At 40.1% G+C, this 20,100-nt stretch overlaps 1 long non-coding RNA gene across 1 annotated transcript; it reads right to left on the bottom strand.

Moving 5' to 3' along the window:
• Positions 1 to 8,657: 8,657 nt before the first annotated feature.
• On the bottom strand, positions 8,658 to 14,772 carry LOC108527721 (uncharacterized). Its single transcript, XR_001884907.1, has 3 exons — positions 14,567 to 14,772; positions 13,217 to 13,264; positions 8,658 to 8,993 (listed from the first exon to the last, which is right to left on the bottom strand). It is a non-coding gene; the product is annotated as an uncharacterized LOC108527721 (long non-coding RNA).
• Positions 14,773 to 20,100: the final 5,328 nt, after the last annotated feature.

Genomic DNA, 20,100 nt, shown 5'->3' with positions numbered 1-20,100 from the left:
CAGTTCTACAACTTTCTAACTATGTGACTCTGGACAAGTCACTTAATTTCTTTGAGCCTAAGTTCTCTTTATCTGTTAACTGAAGATAATAGTACCTATCCTGACTGTTTCACAGGATTGCTGTGAAGAGCTAATGAGATAATAGGTATGAAAACCCTTTTGTAAATTGTAAAGGGCTATACAATTGTATGGGATTATTACTAACATGCCCTAAATAAATCTTGCCTTAATGATTGAAGTGAGGTACCTCTATCACATAAGGCAAATAAAAAGAAAGAACCAATATAATTTCATGAAACACTGTTCAATTCTTACAATTTTTAAATTAGATGGAATCGTTGTTTGCTCTTAAAATTCCACAGCAGGGAACTTTTTTCAGAAAATTTTAAAATAATACATCAAAAGTTTATTAAAGAGGCTGGATCCCTCTAAATTCTCTTTTCCTTCCTGGAAAGTCAGTTCATTTTCTTCATATGGTCTAGTATTATGTCCCATCTAGAATGCAAACTACTAGATAATGAGCATCTCTTTTTGTTCAAGTTTTCTATTTGCCTGTTATATCCTCATCATTGCCCAGTATGTTGGGGTAGGATTCAAGGTGATTAACTAAATCTAAATCCACAAGGTAAAAATCCAAAGTCATGCCTTATGAGGCTCCAAGCTGCCTTGATACTATATATACAGTGACCAGCTGGCTTCAGCTGGGACACAATTTTAGCACATGAAGTCCTGGGGTGGCCACACCTGGGGCACTAAATGATCCAGGCAATGTTTGGGGATCTTTGGTTCGGCCAAATCCCACATGTCCTGATTTCCATCTGTATGGTGGTTCCCAAGTGTGTGTTTGTCCACATGAACCAAATCTGAAGCGGCCAAAAGAAAGGTGGGGGATAGAGCAGAGATATCAGATGTCAGCTCCTCTTGGCCCATCCAGTGCTATCTGTGCCCTCAAACAAGTGCCCATCATACTTCTTGTAAGAAGAAAGAAAACTTTCTCTAATTGCCCCTGTAAACGTCATTGCTACTACTGAAGATGCCAGTATAATACATATCCAAAATCTATGTTAAACCAATTGGAAAAATGATAATATTAATCACATAACAGGTAATTGGTAGCTAAGAGCAAGTGAGCCGCTGAAAGGGGAAGGGGAGAAGAAAAAGACAAGAGAGGAGAAGGAGGGAAAAAGAGGGGAGGGGTGGAGAAAAGAGAAAATGAATCTAAAGTGAGAGCTTTCTAATCAGAAACATACTTGCTGAAATCATCCGAAATCTCACCTACTATAATAAAAAGTGCTTGTCTTTTGAGGTATTGGGAGTGGCCCCCTGACCATCAAAGCTGCAATCCTAGCCTTCCAACTGCTTAGAGAAACAGTCAAGAGCCTGAAAAGGTACAGACAGCCCTAGCACCAGATCTCACTTTCCTCTGCCATTCTGAAAGTCAGGCAGGTGGGATACAATTCTCCAGAGGCCTCAACCCTGTTACTCTCCACCACAGCCTCACTGGCAGCATGGCTGGCCACTAAGGAAGGTGTCAGTCCAATTTCAGGTTCAGCAAAGGAGGCTTGCCTGAGACTTCAAAAACCACATTGGTAAGAAAGGAACAAAGGCTGTATTTCAGAATCGGACTGTTCTGCCTTTGGGCATTGCAACTAAACTCCACAAATTTAAGCTTGAAATTCATATCCCCCAAGTTCCTCAGAAGGGCCATTCAAAGTAAAGGGAAAGGAACAGGAAAGATGAATTTTTTTTGTTGTTGTTAGCTTCTTTCTCACAGTCAAAAAATGAGGAACATGACTGACAGAGTGTCCCAAAAGGCAATGAGGTGGGAGGCAGCAGTTTCAACCCAGATTAGCAAGAAGGGCAATGAAAGCATCAGAGCCTCCTTATAAAACAAACAAGCACACCAAAACCATTGCACTGTTTCCATTATTCCGATTTCAAGTTCCAGAATGTAAGCACTAATGGTTCCCTAAACCACCCAAGCTCCTCCTCGGCAGCCGTCACCAAGCCTGATTGATCTTTTCAAATGAATTTCCGTCACTAGCCACCCCAGATTCTGAGTATTTTTATCAAAAACAAAAGTCCCAGTGGAAGATTTCAAAGAACCAAGAACTTGAACTAAACCATGAACTTAAACGGGAAGAGAACACTAATTTGCTAACCTCCAAACAAAACAGAAATGGTAACAGTTTGAAAGCAACAAAAACTAGCAAGCTGATTTGAACCAGAACAAAGTTTCATGTTTTCTGAATCGAAACCCTGAAAGTATAATCAGTTCAAGCTCCTGCAAAGAACACACAGCAAGGCTTGGTTTCACCTGTCTGAAAGCCAACAAGGGAACCACAGAATGAACACTGGATAAGGAGTCAGAAGAACTGACGTTTCCTTCACTGTTTGATCTTGGTTAAGTCACTTCTACTCTCTTGGCCTCAGCTTGCTTGCCATGAAATGACCAGGCTGGGATAGCCAATATCCCAGGTTTAATAGTCTATGCCAACTGTGGAATTTAGTCTAGTGATGAAACAGATAAAGTCACAATCACAATTTAGCCTTATTCTGCAGGAGGCAGAGAGATGGACCACCCCAACTCTCTTAAGGATTCATGTTTCTAGCTTATTTTGAAATATACTTGGCCAGGCACAGTGGCTCACACCAATAATCCTAGCACTTTGTGAGGCCCAGGTGGGAGGATCACTTAACCTCAGGAGTTCAAGACCAGCCTGGGCAAGATAGTGAGACCCCATCTCTTAAATAAATATAAATAAATAAAAATTTTAAAAGTTTTTTTTTTTAAAGAAATACACTTAAGAGTTGGTAACTGTCCCTGTTCAACCTCAGAAATAACCTCATATTCTTTTTCAGAATGTCTCTCAAAAAAATGTTTCAGGAATAGTTTGTTTTCCTCAAGTGAAAGCTACAGATGAGTTGTGTCGTCCAATAAAAGGAAGAGGGAAGAAATGACAGTGATCTAGTATAGGCTGAGCCCCTATTGCATGTCAGACATGGCAAATTTTACATAATTTTCTTAACCAATCTTCACAATACAATGCTATATGGTTTTTGTGGTTGTTGTTTTGTTTTTCTGTTTTGAGACAGGGTCTTGCTCTGTCATGCAGGCTGGAGTGCAGTGACACAATCATAGCTCACTGTAACCTTGAACTCCTGGGCTCAAGTAATCCTCCTATAGTAGACACTTTTATCCTCACTTTATAGGCAAGGAAACTAAGGCTTACCGATGCTAAGTGACTTGCTTACAGTACTTGACTGGTACTGGGATTCAAACTCAGGCAATTTGAATCCATTACTATGATAATATCCTAAGAATTAAAGGAATAGTTCTTAATTCACTGATTCAATTGGGTTTGCTTAGTGAATAAATTACATGTTGATTCAAAATAGTGAAAGTAAATTTCCTTGCAATTACACTGGGTTGACATTTTTTTTTTAATTTCATTTGACAGTTTGGTATAACGGTTAGGACAACTGGGCTCTGGAGTCAGGCAGACCTGAATTTCTTGAATTCTGTCTTATGGACAAGATACTTAACCATGCCGTGTCTCAAGTTTTCTTATCTGAAAAATGGGGAGGAAGTAGTCCCTACCTTGTCAGGCTGTTGGAAAGTGTCAATGACCTGATAGCATCTCACATAGTACTTGGCACAAAATGACAACTCAGTAAAGATAGATGAGAGCTATCCTTGTATTCATAAGCAATACAAGAAAGGAAAGGTTATAAAGAAAAACGAAACTGGGATTCACTGAATTTAAGTGCTCTTTGGTTATAGCACAGATATAGTTTGGAAGGTTTTCAGTGGTCCACCCACATTCTCCAAAACTAACCTGCATCTTATGGCAAATCAGCATATTCATGAAGCAACATGAAAACATTAATTGGGGTTTCCTAAAGAGTAGCAAGGAAACTTGTCATGTGCTCTGCTTAGCAGCAGTTGTCCCTAGTTTCCTGGAACCCATTCTTTCAAAGAAAAAGCTCAAAAGTAGCATATAGTACTGCTGGAAGTACCAGGCAGGTGAAGGCATCCTGCTTCCTCCCAATTCTTCAAGCCCTGGCTTCTTTCCCATTCATCTGTGGTCCTCTTCTCAGATTCCCTTCTGTCCTTCCCCAGTTTATTCTGGTTCTATTAGGATTCTTCCTCTGGCACTAGCTCTGTTTCTGCTCATTAGCATCAAGTAGTGTCTATGGAATGTGCACCTGGCACGACACTAGATGAAATAGAAAGTCATCCAAGAGTTAATGAAAAAGACATGTGATCCATGGCCAAACAGATCTAAGATACACAGGTAGACTAGAGTTTTGGCAACACAGTAAATGCAGGTATAATGCAGGATGACTTGATTTCAGAGCACAAAAGAGTTTGTTCATCTAGTTAATGATATGCATACTGAAAAAATTTTAAAACCTGTACTAATGTCTGCAACTTAATCTGAAAGGCATAAAGGAATGGATAGATGAATAGGTGATAAAGCAAATACAACAAAATGTTCATTACAGAATCTAAATGGTGAGTATCTGGGTGTTCACTGTATAATTCGTTTAACTTTTCTCTATATTTGAATATTTTCACAATAAAAGGTTGAGAAAAAGGAGAGGTGGAAAGGGGTATGGCTTATTCAACCACAAGTGTTTCAGAACAAAATAATTATAATTATATAGAAAAGTATAAAGCAAATAGGGCAAAATAATAACAATTGGTGAATCTGAGCAAATGGTATATAAGAATTCTTGTATGATGCTTGCAATTTTTCTATATTTAAAAGTACTTCAAATTAAAAAGTTAAAAGATAATTTGTTGAGCACCAACCTCTTTTACCTAGTGTCTCAGTTGCCATCTTCAGTAGTGAGGGCATTAGGTTAATAGTAGAGATATTGGAAACAATGGTGGAAGGGCGGGGAAAAATAAGTCACAGATATATCTTGGGGGCCTACTATATGCAAGACACTGTGCTAGGCACTTTGGAGGATTCAAAGAAGTAAAAAAACACAGTCCGTTCCCTGAGAGGGCTCCCAGTGTAAGTAAAGGAATGCCAAAGCAGTGTCTGAAAGGGTAACTGACCGGAGCAGAGTTCTGTAAGACAGAAGTATAAAGATTGGAAAGGTAGGTTGGAGCCAGATTGCAGACAGTACTAAAGGTCAGGCTGAAGAGTTTGGACGTCATCCTATGGATAATGGGAAGCCATTTACAGTATCTGAGTTAGGGAAAGAACATGATCTAAAACTGACCGGCTAGATGGTACAATTTGTTTGGGCACAGGTACCTTCAACATGCGTTTGTTTTATATTCATGTACATCTGGTACATGTATCTACTTCCCATATCTGGATGTGACGTTTAGGGATTTCCAACATGCTGGTTGCTGCTTATTTTTCAAACAGCCACTCCCTGACATCTCTTCAGCCTCTTTCCTTTTTCCTCCCCCAAATCCCAAGGGCAGCGGACCAGCATGTGCCTCAGCCCTGCTGACTCAGCAAGCAATAACTAAGCCTCATAGAATGTTTTTGAAATGAAGCTGCTGTGCTTCAAAACTGATTTCTTTCCTTCATGATAATCAAACCTCAATTACTGCTGGAATCACTGATTTGAGTTGGAAAGAATGAATATTCATCTAAGTAACATGTGAAGGAGTGCAGGAAGTTATGTCCTGTGTGCAGAAGGAAACAATTGTTCAAAGTGATCTCTGTATATGGAAAGAAACCCTAACAGAGACGGCATTGCTGAATAGTGGCAAGTGATTAGGGTAAAACCTCTCAAAGACTGCCAAATTAGAAAGTGGACTTTATAATCCTTTGGATATATACCCAGTAATGGGATTGCTTGGGTCAAATGGTATTTCTGGTTCTAGATCTTTGACCATGGCACATGTATATGTATGTAACAAACCTGCACGTTCTGCACATGTATCCTAAAACTTAAAGTAAAATTTAAAAAAAAGGAAAAAAAAAAAGAAAATTTCCTGATGTCTATGATTGTATTGTAGTTATATATAGAATATTCCTTTTTTTGGTAGGAGATTCAAATAAAATATTCAGAAATGATGAAGTATCATGTTAAAATTTTATTCGCAAATGGTTATTTTAAGAATATTCTTTATACCATTCTTTTAACTTTTCCCTAAATTGAAAGTATTTCAAAATAAAAATAAAATTTTAAAAAAAGGAAGTGGACTTTATCTGTCTTCAGTTTTTCCCCCCACGAAGTCCATCCTCCAGTGTAATCATGTTACTCCCCCCATTTAAAACCCTGTGTTCACTCATCCCTACATATAGGACAATGGCCACACTTCTTAGCAAGCTGACTTACTTCACCCAACCAGCCACAGGATACCTTCCCAGACTCTTATCCCGTTCCCCTTTCCCACTTTCATTGGTTCACACATAATATCTTACCTTTTTCTGAGCTATCCAGTTTTACACATTTGACTGCCTTGCGTGTGTTGGTGGTCCCTCTGCCTGGAATCCTTGCCCATCACCTCTTTGTACACATAGAGACTAGGCAATGCCCCGCATCCTTTATGATTCAGCACAGTTAGACTCTGATCTCTAAGTTGTCCACCCCCAGCTGTAATTCCCTCCACCATATTCCTAGAACACCTCTCTCTTTTGGGTACCTTTCACATCAGAATATAATCACTGGTTGGAGTGTCCATCTCCCCTATTAGACTGTGAGCTCCTTAAGGGCAGGGATTACATCACATCAAATTCATTATTATAGTCCTGGTGCTTAGCATAGGGTCTGGTCCTGTATATATGCTCAAATGTCTATTGAATGAATGAGTCTGAACATAAAGTACTCCTTGAAGTCAAACTCAGAATCTCCTGAAAGGTGAAAATTAGAATGGTATGTGACCAGAGTAATCCTAGTGAAGTATGTTTGAGGACCTGACTGAAGAAAAGCTGATAGAAGGACACCTTATGGGGGCTTATTGTGGGGCAGTTTCTATCCAAGGAAACTCTCACTAGCAGTTGTTGCTGGCTAAAAATGAAGAGCAGCTGGAGCAGATGACAAGGGCCCTTACTGGGGATTTCTCCATCCTTATCTTTCACAGTTCACCACTAAAGCAATGTTGTTCTCTGAAATAACATTTTCCACAGTGTCTCAATTCTCCTGAATGACTGCCATATTCATTTGTGCTCTGCCTACCGCGGCATTTAGACCAGCTTTGTTAAAGTGTGGTCACTGAAAGCTCTTCGATTCTTCCACTCACCTATCATTATCATGCCAAGGAACAATGTTTTGTGAGTAAGACACCACTGAAAAACAGAGCACCAAAAAGGGGAGTGAAGCAGAGCTAATAAAAACTATCTTTTTTCTCCTCCTAGATTGCCAATGTATTTCACTATGTTTCCATCCTACAGTGTTTTATACTATGTTTCAGTAAAGGCAAAAAAAAAAAAAAAAAGGAAAATTAAGACTTCAGCAAAACTTTACACTTTGTTGGAAAGAAAAAAAGGAAGCAATATTGAGGAATAGAACATAAATCTTTAGACATATGATCAGTAGCCATTTCTGAAAAGTACACATCTGGGCTGTTTTAAACAAATAGCAAAAACCAATTAGGTCTTTCTGACTAAACTGAGGTGTATGCTAATTTCTTTTTTTAAACTAAGTCTGTTTTGATCTTCAAAAATGTCAAACTGGTAAACACTTTACTTTTTTGTACATATAAATCTAAGAGCCAAGCCTAGCTTGAGGAAGATTTAAGAGACATAAAATTTGTCTGAGGTGTCTGCCAAATCTCTGCAGCAGAGACAGAAACCCTGGAAAAGCTGACACAATCATAACTCTCACATCACCAGCAGGCTTGTGCAGGGCTGGGAAGCACAGAAAGTCACTGTTCCTTCTCTCACACTGTTTGTAAACAGAAGTAGATCATTTGCTTATCAGCTATCTGGTAGCTCATTTTTGCCTAGATATCTCACCAAGGAAAAAAAAAAAAGAAAAAAAAACAAATCCCCACGGGTACATATCTCAATTTTCAGCTGGGTGAATTTTCATTTATAAGATGGGCCCGCTTGTGAAAATTTTTCTTTTATTTGCTCTTGAATGCTCTTACTCTTGTGTGCTTGCTTGCTCTCTCTCTCCCTCATTCTTTCTCTTTTTGTTCAGAAGGCATTAAAAGGGGTATTTATGAGTATCTAGTGCAGTGCCTAATGAAGTGCTTTCACATAGTAAGCCTACAATAATTCATCGAATGAAGTGAAACCCTATCTGTAATTTCTACGTTCAACTTATTTCATCATGTAGCAGGAAAACCATAGACTTTTTTCCTGGAGTATTTAAAAGTAACAATTCCTTATAAAGAAATATTTTATTCAGATGACTCATGCTTAGGACTTCCGTCCCTTAAAATCATCCATTTTGCACAACGGGTATTATTTGTAAGGAAAACGAAGGGAAGACTACACTTCAGGATTCTGAATGACCACTGATACATTATTGTAGAGAAAATCAGATATCCTACATACACTTGATTGTATGTCATTATGGTAATGCACTACATATGTCTAAAATCACTTAACAATGCAAGAATATAGTGCACACATGGGCTGCATTCTGTAAGTAGGATTAACTATTGAATTCAACCAAGGTCTTCCCTGGGGACAGACTGCTGGAAAATACATCTACATGACATTTAAAAAAATAAATTAACCAATGACATCGGCTCCCATGAGACACATTGTTTCTTGTACATTCAATTATTTCACAGTTTTCTGTAGCTCTCTGCTGACATCCCCATCCCAAATGACATAGAATTTCAAAAAATAAAGAAAAACAGAGCAACTGGAGCTATTCCATCTCTCCTGTATGAAGTGTTATGTACACAAAGGAAAGATTTCTGTACATGAGCACAGTGTGAACCACGACAGGGTGAGATCATGTCAGTTTGCGGCTGTTCTTGTTATGCTGTGGTCACATATAAGTTGCCCAAGGGAGTGTACAAAGCCTGTTTTCTTCCTGACAAGGACCAGCAGGGATTGCTGGAAAATAAAGAGAACAGAGTTATGGCAGGAGGTTTTAAATTTTCTCTTTAAAAAATGCTCTTTATTATAACTTTTCTTCTTGCTTTGTTGTATTTAGTTTTCCTCATCTGTGAAATAGGAATAGCTATGTGTTTAATATTTTTGCTGAGAATTAAATACCAGTAGATTGCCTGGCATACAATAGCTAATCCACACAGTCCACATCAACATTGGCTAACATTAATTAAACACCTATTATGTGCCTGGTACTGGCAAAAGACCCCCCAAAAAGGTAAATCATAGAAGGTAAAACTGATACTAGAGGAGCAAGCAGGGAGCTGATTTTCAAAGTTTTTATCAGCCAGTCTAAGAAGTTTAGATATTATCCTGAAGACAAAGGACAGCCTTTGAACTATTTTATAGAGAGGCTGGATAGCTTTAGATTTGTGACTTACAAAAATCATTCTGTCAGCATTGGTAATGAGTGGACTAGAAGAGAAGCAGGCTAGAGGCAGCAGTAATCCAGGCTGGAAGTGATGCATGTGTGTTGGGGGGTGGAAGGTATGCCCCCAATTAAGACAATGGTGGACACCGGGAAAACATTTTTAAATAACTTTTTTTTTGAGACAGAGTCTCCCTCTGTCTCCCAGGCTGGAGTGTGGTGGTGCAATCTCGGCTCACTGCAACCTCCGCCTCTTGGGTTGAAGCAATTCTCCTGCCTCAGTCTCCCGAGTAGCTGGGATTACAGGCGCATGCCATCATGCCCGGCTAATTTTTCTATTTTTAGTAGAGATGGGGTTTCCCCATGTTTGACCTCAGGTGATCCGCCCGCCCTGACCTCCCAAAGTGCTGAGATTAAAGGTGTAAGCCACTGTGCCTGGCCAAAATAACCTTTTAAAAATTAACAAATATACTGTAGATTAGGAAATAAAAATATGCAAAAGGTTAAAAGTAGAAGTCATATGCAACCTTACTATTTGTAGCAAACCCCTATTAATATTTTTTGTGTGTTTACCATTACAGGATTTTTCCTATGTATGCCTACACAGATGTGTGTGTGTGTGTGTGTGTGTGTGTGTGTGTGTGTGTGTGTTATATATGTTTTTAAACTGGGATCTGCCACTCTGTACTGAGAGTTTTATGATGTGAATTTTCTCTTATCATAAACAATTTTCCAGATCATTAAATATTGTTTGGTAAAATCAACTTACAAGACTACTTAGTAATCCATTCTATAAATGTACCACAATTGATTTCATTCAAACCCCTAGTATTGTACATTTAAGATGCTCTTTTTTTCTTTTTTTGTTGTTTTTGCTATTAGTATAAACAACTCTGGGCTATATAGATGCACTGAGTATTAAATTTTTGGAAACATCATGATTGTTTCCTCAGCACAGAGCCCTAGAAGTTGAAGTGGTAGGTTAAAAGCTGTATTCCATTAAGGTTTCTGATACACATTGACAAATTGCTCTCCAGAAAAGCTGTATCATATTATAGTCCCAGTAGCAGAGTCTATGAGTAGGAGATGAACTTGAGAGTGATGTCAAGGACGGAGTGCACTGGACTTGGGTGGGTAGAAGGGATGTTTCCCGGCAAAGTATCAGGGCAGAAGGAAGGTGAACTCTGTCAAGAGCAGCAAAGTAATAGGCAGGGCTAAGGAATAGGTGTTGGATAGGTAAATGGTAAGAAAGAAAAAGGTAAGATAACCAGGGGAGAGTGAAGAAAAGAAGGAAAAAGTAGGTCTTTAGTGAAATTATGGGCACTTTAATTTACTGCTTTCTTCAGCAAAAGTAGCAAATGCAGCAAACAGCTAGTCTTTTCATAGCATTTGGCACTTTGTGCTACCAAGGTCTCCAGTTATATTCATGCAAATCTGTTTACCAATTCTTTTCACCCAATAATCATTTATTAGGTGACTACCATGTGTCAAGTGCTGTTCTGGATGCTATGGGTATGGAGACGAATGAAACCTCGTCCCTGACCTCAAGGAGCTCACAGTCTAGTAGTGGGGAAGACAGAAACATCCACAGACCGACACCCTACAGTGTGGTACAAGCTAGGACAGAGGTAAATGCAGGGTCCTGTGGAAGCCAGAGGCCTAACATTGCTTTGTGCATGCATTCATGTATGTTGGGTGAGGGCTGTTGGGAAGGCTTCACAGAGGTGTTGACATACGAGCTGAGTCTTAAAGGCTGAGGAATTTCTTGCATGCCTAAGGGTCACAGATCATAGTCATATTCCTAATCAGTGCCTTGAATATTTGTGCTACTGCTCTCAAAGACACCGAGTAAGGTGGGAAGGATGTTTGTGTGTAATCCAAATCCATTCGAGTGGTAACTATAGCTTCCACTGTCATCTTAATGAACATAGAGACATAGCATGTTTTGGCAATATTATCGCTCCCCATAGAATATAAAGGACAAGAGGCAAGGGGGGCATGCAGACTTTTAAAACAATTCTGGTAACACTGACATAATAATATTAACATCCACCAAGTCCTAATAATTTTACCTCCTAAATGTTTCTCGAATCTGTTCCCTCCTCTCACCTAACTACTCTTGGGTCTTTATTGTCTCTCTGTGGAACAGAGTAGCAGCCTCGTCAAGTCCACTTCCACTGTATCCTTCCCACTGTCATTGTCCTTAAAGTAAAAATCTGATCGTGGTGCTCTTCTAAAACATGTTAATGGTTTCTTATGGCCTACAAGCAGCACTTCTCAAATTTCAGTCATTTGAGTCTTACTTAGTGATTTTTACCATATTCACACACAATGTGTTCTATTATTACTTAATATTTGTCTTTAAATGAACTGAAAACTGGTTCACTTTCTATTTTTATGAAGTAAAATCTAAAGTAATCTTAGATGTGATGGCTTAGTTCAGTTTTATGTTTTTTAAGAGATATTTGAATATGTAACTAGTAAAATTAAAATGTTTGTGGGAGCACAACGTAACTACCACTGGCAGATGCCCTACGTTTTAAGAACCACTGACCTATGGGGGCGCATTCCAACTTAGGATTGCAATCAAGATTCTTCACAACTCAGCCCCAACCTCTTTCCAGACTCTTCTCCTACCCATTACACTTCCCTTTTCCTCAACAATCTGCACTTCGGCCATGCTGAATTCTTCCACATTGAATGAACATGCCCTACTCTTACACAACCACACATCTTTCACAGACTGACTCCTCTACCTGGAATGCCTGCCCTCCACTCCTTCCCTGCCTGGGGCAAACTCACTATCCTTTAAGACCTATCTGTCATGTCACCTCCGCAAGGAAGCCTTCTCCCTTAGTCTCCCTTACAGTGAGTCACACCTTCCTTTATCCCTCCATAGCACTTTGTACCTGTCTCTGTTATACTACACACTACAGTATCTCAGAACTGTGGGCATCTAGCTCCCCAACTAGACCCCAGGAAGAGTTCACACCTTGTACTTCATTGTTTCTCCAATACTTCACGTGGGCAGAGGTCATGAAAGAGATCTAGTGTCCCAGGTAACTTGTTAAAATGCTAAAATAAGATAAATCCAAAGTACTACCAAGGTTCAAATAGCTTAGAGGTATGATATGTGTTATAAAGAGAATCATCTAATTCCGAAGTAGCCATACTAACTATGGTTTTGGCAGACACAATTAGCTACAGTTGCAATGACAGTTAATTTGGTTTTGGCAGCTATTTTACATCAAATACATTCTGACATAGAAATCTGAAGTGAATCATTTGGGTTTTGACCAGGATGATCAACTATACCTATCTCTCCTTACCACAACTGGAAAGTCAAAAACAAGAATGAACATTGGGAGCAGCAAACCATGTTGAACAGAGCATGGGCTTTGGAGTCAGAAATCTGTATACTCAAACCTCAACTTATAATCTATGTGACTTTAAGTAGATTGTTTAACTTCTGTGCATTTTAGTGTTTTCTTCTAGAAAAAAAAACAGGAATAATAGTATCTACTTCATAACTCTCTTAAGATAATGCAACAAAGTATTCATGATGATGACTAGGACATTATGTGTGTTCAATAAATAGCAGTCATTATTGTCACCCAATGAGATGACTACAATTCAGATAATGTGAGGCACGGGGACAGCAAATGCATTTCTTAAGAAAATAAATTGATGTCTCTAGGCTTTAAAGTTGACAGCTATAGACTGTAGCTAAGAATAGCTACAAACAAAACATCTGCAAGACAAGCTTCTTCTTGGATTTAAACTCACACCTGGAACATACCATCACACTTCTTTGTGTTCTCCAAGAATTGATCTCAAATCAGGTTCCCTAGGATGAAAAGAAAATCATCCAATCTTAATTTTGCCTTCAATTTTATTTGATACAGAATAATATCCAAACTATGTGTATGTTTCAAAGTGTCATATTATTATGACCCCAATCTTCTTCACCCTATTTATTTCCCAGTATATTTGTGCTGATATCTTTTATTCCAATCAGGCAAGCCCACCTGTCTCACAGTGCTCCCTCTTCTGTTTACCCTTCTCAAAGTCCAATCTCAGTAGCAGGAAGCATTTTCTCCCTCCTCTTTGACAACTTCAAATCCCCTGTACTCCGCTGGAGCCCAAATTAAAATTCACCTCCTTCACAAAGCCCGAAAGCGGGATGAGGGCTTCAGCACTTCCCGGGTTAGGTTTGAACTTCCATAGACGAACTCACCACCCCCATCAGTATGCTCTTCCACTGACCCCCTTAGCATTTTTTGCACGCGTTTGTAATAATACAATGATTAATATGGTCTGCTTCACAGGGTCTACTTTATTCTGTAGAATAAAGGTGTACCCCCTAAATGTTTGTCAACATTAGTGCTATCCGTCTTTGCTAGAAACCCCTAAAGCCCTGGGTTTTTATAACCAGTCTAACTTGCCTTTTACTATCATCAGAACCCTGCACTGAACCTTAAACACACATTTCTCAAAAGCGAGATTCCTTCCCTCTTTTGCTTCCCATCTCTTCTAGAAATTGAGGGGAAACCCTTCCCACTCCAAAGACCTGGTGGGGGAAGTGGCAGGTGGCTGAGGGGCCAGTAAAGAGATGGCGAGCAATTAAGGAGGCAAAAAGAGAAAGTTTGGAAAAAAGTCACGCCCTGGGCGTGGCAAGGAATTCCCACGCCCCATAGGAAATGGGGAGTGTAGCGCAGGGAGGGTTATGTGCCCAAACCTGAAATACAAATTGCGGGAAAAGAGGAAAGAGATCACCCAACTCCTGCGGTAAGAATTAAAGTCCAGTCACCGCCTAGGCAAAACCCTGGACGCGAACCCCAACTTCCGACCTCTGAGGAGGCACAGGGCCAGGGGCAGGCGGGCGGCGTTGCGGGAAAAGAAAAGGGGCGGGCGAGTTGGACCAAAAAAAAAAAGAGCAAAGACAGCGCGCTCCCGGGCTCAAGACAACTGGCGCCTAGAGCTCAAAAGCCCACCCCGGACTCCCCGTCCCGACACCCCCTCCCCTGCAGAGGCGGAGCTGGGCGGAGTTAGGCGCTGAGGACCGCGGCCCCGGAAGCACCCTCCTCCCGAGGCCCCCTCAGTCCCACAGTCCCCAGCCACAGCCACTGGGGCTTTCTGCCTCTCTGACCTCCAGCTCCCCGGCTATCGAAGCGCTAGTCCTTAAACAGCCGCGGAAAATCGGGTCGGCGCGGCAGCTCCTGGGCGCGTAGTGCCCTCGCGGCGCCCCACGCCGCGCCACTCTCGTCCGAAACGCCCGCCTCGCGCCTCCAGGCCTAGACCCGGCACTCCGACCCAAGGCTGGACTCTCACCCACACGGTGCCCACTGCGGCGTCTCTCATTGGCTACTGGTCACCGGGGAAGCCGGAGGCCCGAACCCATGGCTTCATGGGAAATGTAGTTTGAGGTCGCTGAAGGCTGTTCTTCCTGAGGGTATCCCGTATAGACATTGGCGAGAGACGCAAGTGAAGACCGAGAATTATGGGAGATGGAGTCGTGGGACACTTGCTTCTCTAAACGCACAATTCTTCCCCTCCCCTTCCGATTGTCCCCTGCGTTCAGACGGGGAAGGGTATTCTGGGTATTGTAGTTTAGAATGCACTGTCTTAGAGAATCTCTCTTGGGGTTATGGATTTGTGCTTGTGGGGACAGAGGAAGGCTCTAGATTTCTTTTCATGTCGGTTAAGTTCTTAGCATTTTGCGGGAAGCACTTTCAATCGTCATTTGAAATTGTTATTGAGTTTTAAGTGTTTTTCAAAAAATGATGTTTATTCTTTGATAAGCTTAGAATTTTAATTGAGAGTTATATTCCTTTAAAACTGTTAAAGTGTGTTCTTTGTGAACCACCTGCATCAAAATCACTTGAAAGGTACGGAAGAATGTATATAGTTTTTCTAATTGGGAATTATAGTTCCCCCTAGGAACAGTGTCATAAATAGGCATAGAAATGTGATCTACAGCAGCCCAGAAGAAGCCTATTTAATCCACAATGAAGCTATGTTGTTGCCATGAAAAACAGTGGCCACATAAACTGCTATAAATAACAGTTTAGAACAGATAGACAATACAACTTAAGTACAAACGAGTAACTCTATGTGTCTTTAAGAAACTTTATCTTTTGAGTGAAACTATGTTACAAGAGCTGGATAAGGACATAGGTGGGGAATGCCAAGCACTTTCAAGTGACTTAAAGGTTGAGGAAAATGGTTGTTTATTAGGGCTAATTTCACTCCTAACTTTTGACCTCTTTTTGTCTCTGTTAGAGATGAATCCTTATAGCTTTATGGATTGTTACAGTTGAATTACTACAACTTCTTGATGAGGACAACTTTTGGACTCACAAGTAAAATGAAGGGAAAGACAGAGGAATTGCATTTTGCTAAGGTAATTGCTCAATATTTTAAAAAGATAAGTGAAGGAGGAAGACGATTTAATAAATTCAACCATTTATTCAGCATACTGCTTTGTACAAAGCTCTGCGCTAGGCACTGTTGCCACAGAATTGGAAAAATAGTCCCTGCCCTCGAGTAGCTCACAATCCAGGTGAAGGGAGTTATAGTGGAGGAGAATCTGGGGGGAGGAATAGATGAGTATACAATGTGAAAAATGCTGTAAAGAGGTCTACATAGAGTTCTATAGGAACATAGAGGAGGAAGAACTCATTCTACTTCTGGAGGACTGGTTGAAGAACCAGTAAAATATTTGTCAGATTTGGGGCAGGGAGGTCAACCATATTCTATACAAAGCATGTGCAAAGGCATAAAGGCATGAAAGAGTGCAGAGAACAATAACAAAAGTTCCATATTGCAGAAACTAGATCAGGCAGCAACAAGGGGTCATATCAATTAGTTCATAATTTAACTTGAAAGTGGGAAAGAACCATCAGAGGAATTTTTGAGCTTATATAGCGTTTATTTTTTTAAGCATATACACACAGAACATATTGGGGACACATATGCTAGGATATTATGGGGAATCATTCTGGAGGGTGGTAATTGAATTGCTGTATTATGTTTTAATACTTTTATACTTTTAAATTCCCCAGGAAAATAATTTGCTTTTTTAAAAAAAGAAAATAGGCTGGGCGTGGGGCTCATGTCTGTAACCCTAGCACTTTGGGACACCAAGTTGGGAGGATTGCTTGAGCCCAGGAGTTCGAGATCAGCTTAGGCAACATAATGAGACCTTGTCTCTACAAAAAATCAAGAAAATTAGCCAGGCATGGTGGCACATGCCTGTAGTCCCAGCTACTCAGGAAGCTGAAGCAGGAGGATCCCTTGAGCTTGGGAAGTTAGGACTGCAGTGAGCCAATATCATACCGCTACACTCGAGTGTAGTGGGTGACAGAGCAAGACCCTGTCTCAAAAACAAATTTTTTTTTAAAGAAAGAAAGAAAAGAGAAAAACAAAAATCACCTCATTTCAGCCATAAAAAGGAGAGAAACAAGGCATTTTCAGTATTATGGACACCAGAAAAACATTGTGTGAATCAAATGCAGGATTTCTTTTCTCAGCTTTGTCTCCTTTCTTTTTATCTTTTTTTCATGACTCTTTGATTTGATCACTGATTTCAAAGTATTTGCAGAGCATCTACTATGTTCCATACACTGTGACAGGTTTTGAGTTTTAATGGTGAGTTAAAACATGGGTTCCTGTTCATCAAAGTAGTTCTAGCAGGAAATGGAATAATCAGATGGAGTTGGTGGATGTGGAAAGTGAGAGAAGGGGAGGAGTCCATTATGACTGCCAAGTTCTGACTTGGAAGACTAAGTGTGTGGTAGTAGCATTCACTGAGATATTGAACCTAGAAAGAATAGCAAGATTTGTGAAGAATAGGAGGAAATCAGTTTTGGACATTAAAATTTGAAGAGTCTGTGGAACTTTTGGTTGGAGATGCCTGATAGACTGCTGAGAAATGCCGGTCGGAAGCTTGGGAGAGAGGTCTTGGTTGGAATTAAACATTTGGGAGATATTAGTATAATATAGATGCAATTAAATAAGTGAAAAATTGTTTACACTTTACTTAGAGAGTATTTTTTTTTTGAGACAGATTCTTACCCTGTCGCCCAGGCTGGAGTACAGTGGCATGATCTTGGCTCACTGCAACCTCTGCCTCCAGGGTTTAAGCGATTCTCCTGCCTCAGCCTCCCAAGTAGCTGGGATTACAGGTGCCTGCCACCACGGCCAGCTATTTTTGTTGTTGTTGTTGTTGTTTTGTATTTTCAGTAGAGATGGGGCTTCACTGTGTTGCCCAGGCTGGTCTAGAACTCCTGACCTCAAGTGATCCACCTGCCTTGGCCTCCCAAAGTTCTGGGATTACAGGCATGAGCCACTGCACCCAGCAACTTAGAGAGTATTTAGAATAATAGTTTTTAAAAAGACAAAGATTATGGAATCCTGGAAAATAATGACATTCAAGTAGCAGGTAGAAAAAGAGATGCCTTCCAAGGAAGCTGAGAGGGAATGGCCAAATAGATGAACCAAGAGAAAACAAAGTAGAATTACTGGCATATATTACAGAGAGGTCAAGTAGCAGGACAGAAGAGTAAGAAGAAATTACTCTTTCATCAATTTAACAAGTTTTTATTGAGTACCTGTAATGTGCCAGACATTATTCTAGATGCTGGGAATAGAGAAGTGGAAAACACACACAACATCCCTTCCTTTTGGAGGTTATATTCTATTAGGCAGAAACCATCAACAAACAAGATAAATAATTAAAATACATAGCTGTGATAAGTAATATTTCTTACTGTGTATGTCACAGCTATGTATGGCTATTTCTGTATAGTGATATATATATACACACACATATATACATCTCTCCAATAAGCCATATGGAAATTTTATATATAATATATAAAACATATCTATATCTCCAATAAGCCGTATAGAAATTTTATATATAATATATATTATATATGAGCACAAATGTATACAGATATTTCTGTGTGTATATACAAAGGTGATACTCTTTGATCTGTTGTTATATAATAAGATGAATTTGTGAAATAGTGGCCCAGGGTCAAACAGTCTGGCTGGATTCAGAGATCAATTAGGAGGTCAAGGTTAGAGCTGTATCCAAAGCCATTATAGAGCCCAGGTCAAGGCCAAGGTTTATGTGTATAATGTAGAATGTATTTAACTTCAATCTTTTCTCAGGTTAAGATTTAGTAAGTCTGTAGCTGTTTTTACAGGCCAATGTGGATTCATGATCAGAAGACCATCAAACCAAGTTTAGGGTTCAACCTGATAGCAATGTTAGGACCCAGATTTATAGCCATGGTTCAGTCTGTGTCACAGATTAAAGTGCATCTCTGACCACTCTGGACTAACAGCAGCCTCAGGGTGTTAAATCTCACTCTGAGGCTGCTGTAAGTCTAGAGTGGCCTGGTTTATGAAGTCAAGGTATAAGATTTGGGTTCAAATTTTGGCCAGAATTAGGATTTAGTCTGTATGTAGAAAGAGGCCTCTTCTAAAATAGAGTTAGGGATCAGTCTGTGGACCAGACTTAGACCACACCCAAGGTTAGGGCTCAACTCAATGTTTGACTTTAGTTTTTGGTCAGTGTTGGAATCACTTTTATTTCTAGGCTTGAAAGTCAATAAAGGCCAGGACCATGACTCTGCCTGGGATTAGTCTTCATGCTGATGATGTTGCCTAGGGAAAAATGAAGTAAGAATATGAACAGGATTTATGTTCAGTCTTTCATCAGGTTAAGTTTCAATTTGTAGTCATGGTTAGAGTTTATTCTGGGTCCAATAATTAAGTCTCAGTCTGTGGCCAATGGTAAGGCACAGTCAATGTCTAATATTGTCTGTTGCCATGTTAGGACATTACCTGTCATGTGCTCTAGAGCCTTGTCTCAAACCAGAGTTAGCATTTCATATATGGACAAAATTATGGTACAGTTTGTGGCCAAGATTTCAATGATGAATATGAACAGGATTTGGGATGCATATTTAGCTAGAGTAAGTTCAAAGTGTGATTTCTGACTTTAGCCAGTGTGAGGATTCTGTCTTTGTCCATAGCTCATATCGGGAATGTTCTATGGAGCTAACTCACAGTGGCCTGTGTTGGCCCTCATTCTGTGGCCAGAGCAGGGCTCAGTCAGTGACTTGTGTTAGCCATTTCAATTTGGCCACTATCAGAGTTGAGTCTGGACGGAGTAGTTCCACTATGACTTTATGTGGCATTTGTGTTCACTGAGTATTGGTGATAGTGCTATCTGATTAAACTTGTACCAGAGTTTGGGAGTTACCAATGACCAAGGTAAGACTTACTATGAAGAAGGTTTTATGGATAAGAGTGTAAACATTTTTTTGGATTAGCTGTTGATGTTATTTGTCAGTCTGTGGATAGAGTTGAGGTGAGAACAAACAACACATAAAATCCAGCTTAAAAGCTTTAGAGGTCAGGTGGTAATCAGGGTTTTGGGATCAGGATGTTGCCAGGGTTTGAGTTCAGAGTGTTCATTTCCTGTTGTCAGTCTGGCACTTACACTCTGGCTTAGTGTAGCAGGCATTTGGGTATCAGTAGTAGAGTTCAGTCTTTGCTAATTGTTAGTGGCCATAATGTACCCAGTGCCATGGGTACATCTATTCCCAATTGAGGGCTAAGTTTGTGACCAGACTGATTGCTTGACCTCCATCTAGTGCTAGGACT

Source organism: Rhinopithecus bieti, unplaced genomic scaffold, assembly GCF_001698545.2.
Source record: "Rhinopithecus bieti isolate Rb0 unplaced genomic scaffold, ASM169854v2 scaffold_5052, whole genome shotgun sequence".
NCBI lineage: Eukaryota > Metazoa > Chordata > Mammalia > Primates > Cercopithecidae > Rhinopithecus > Rhinopithecus bieti.
This window is presented reverse-complemented; position numbering and strand designations above follow the sequence as displayed.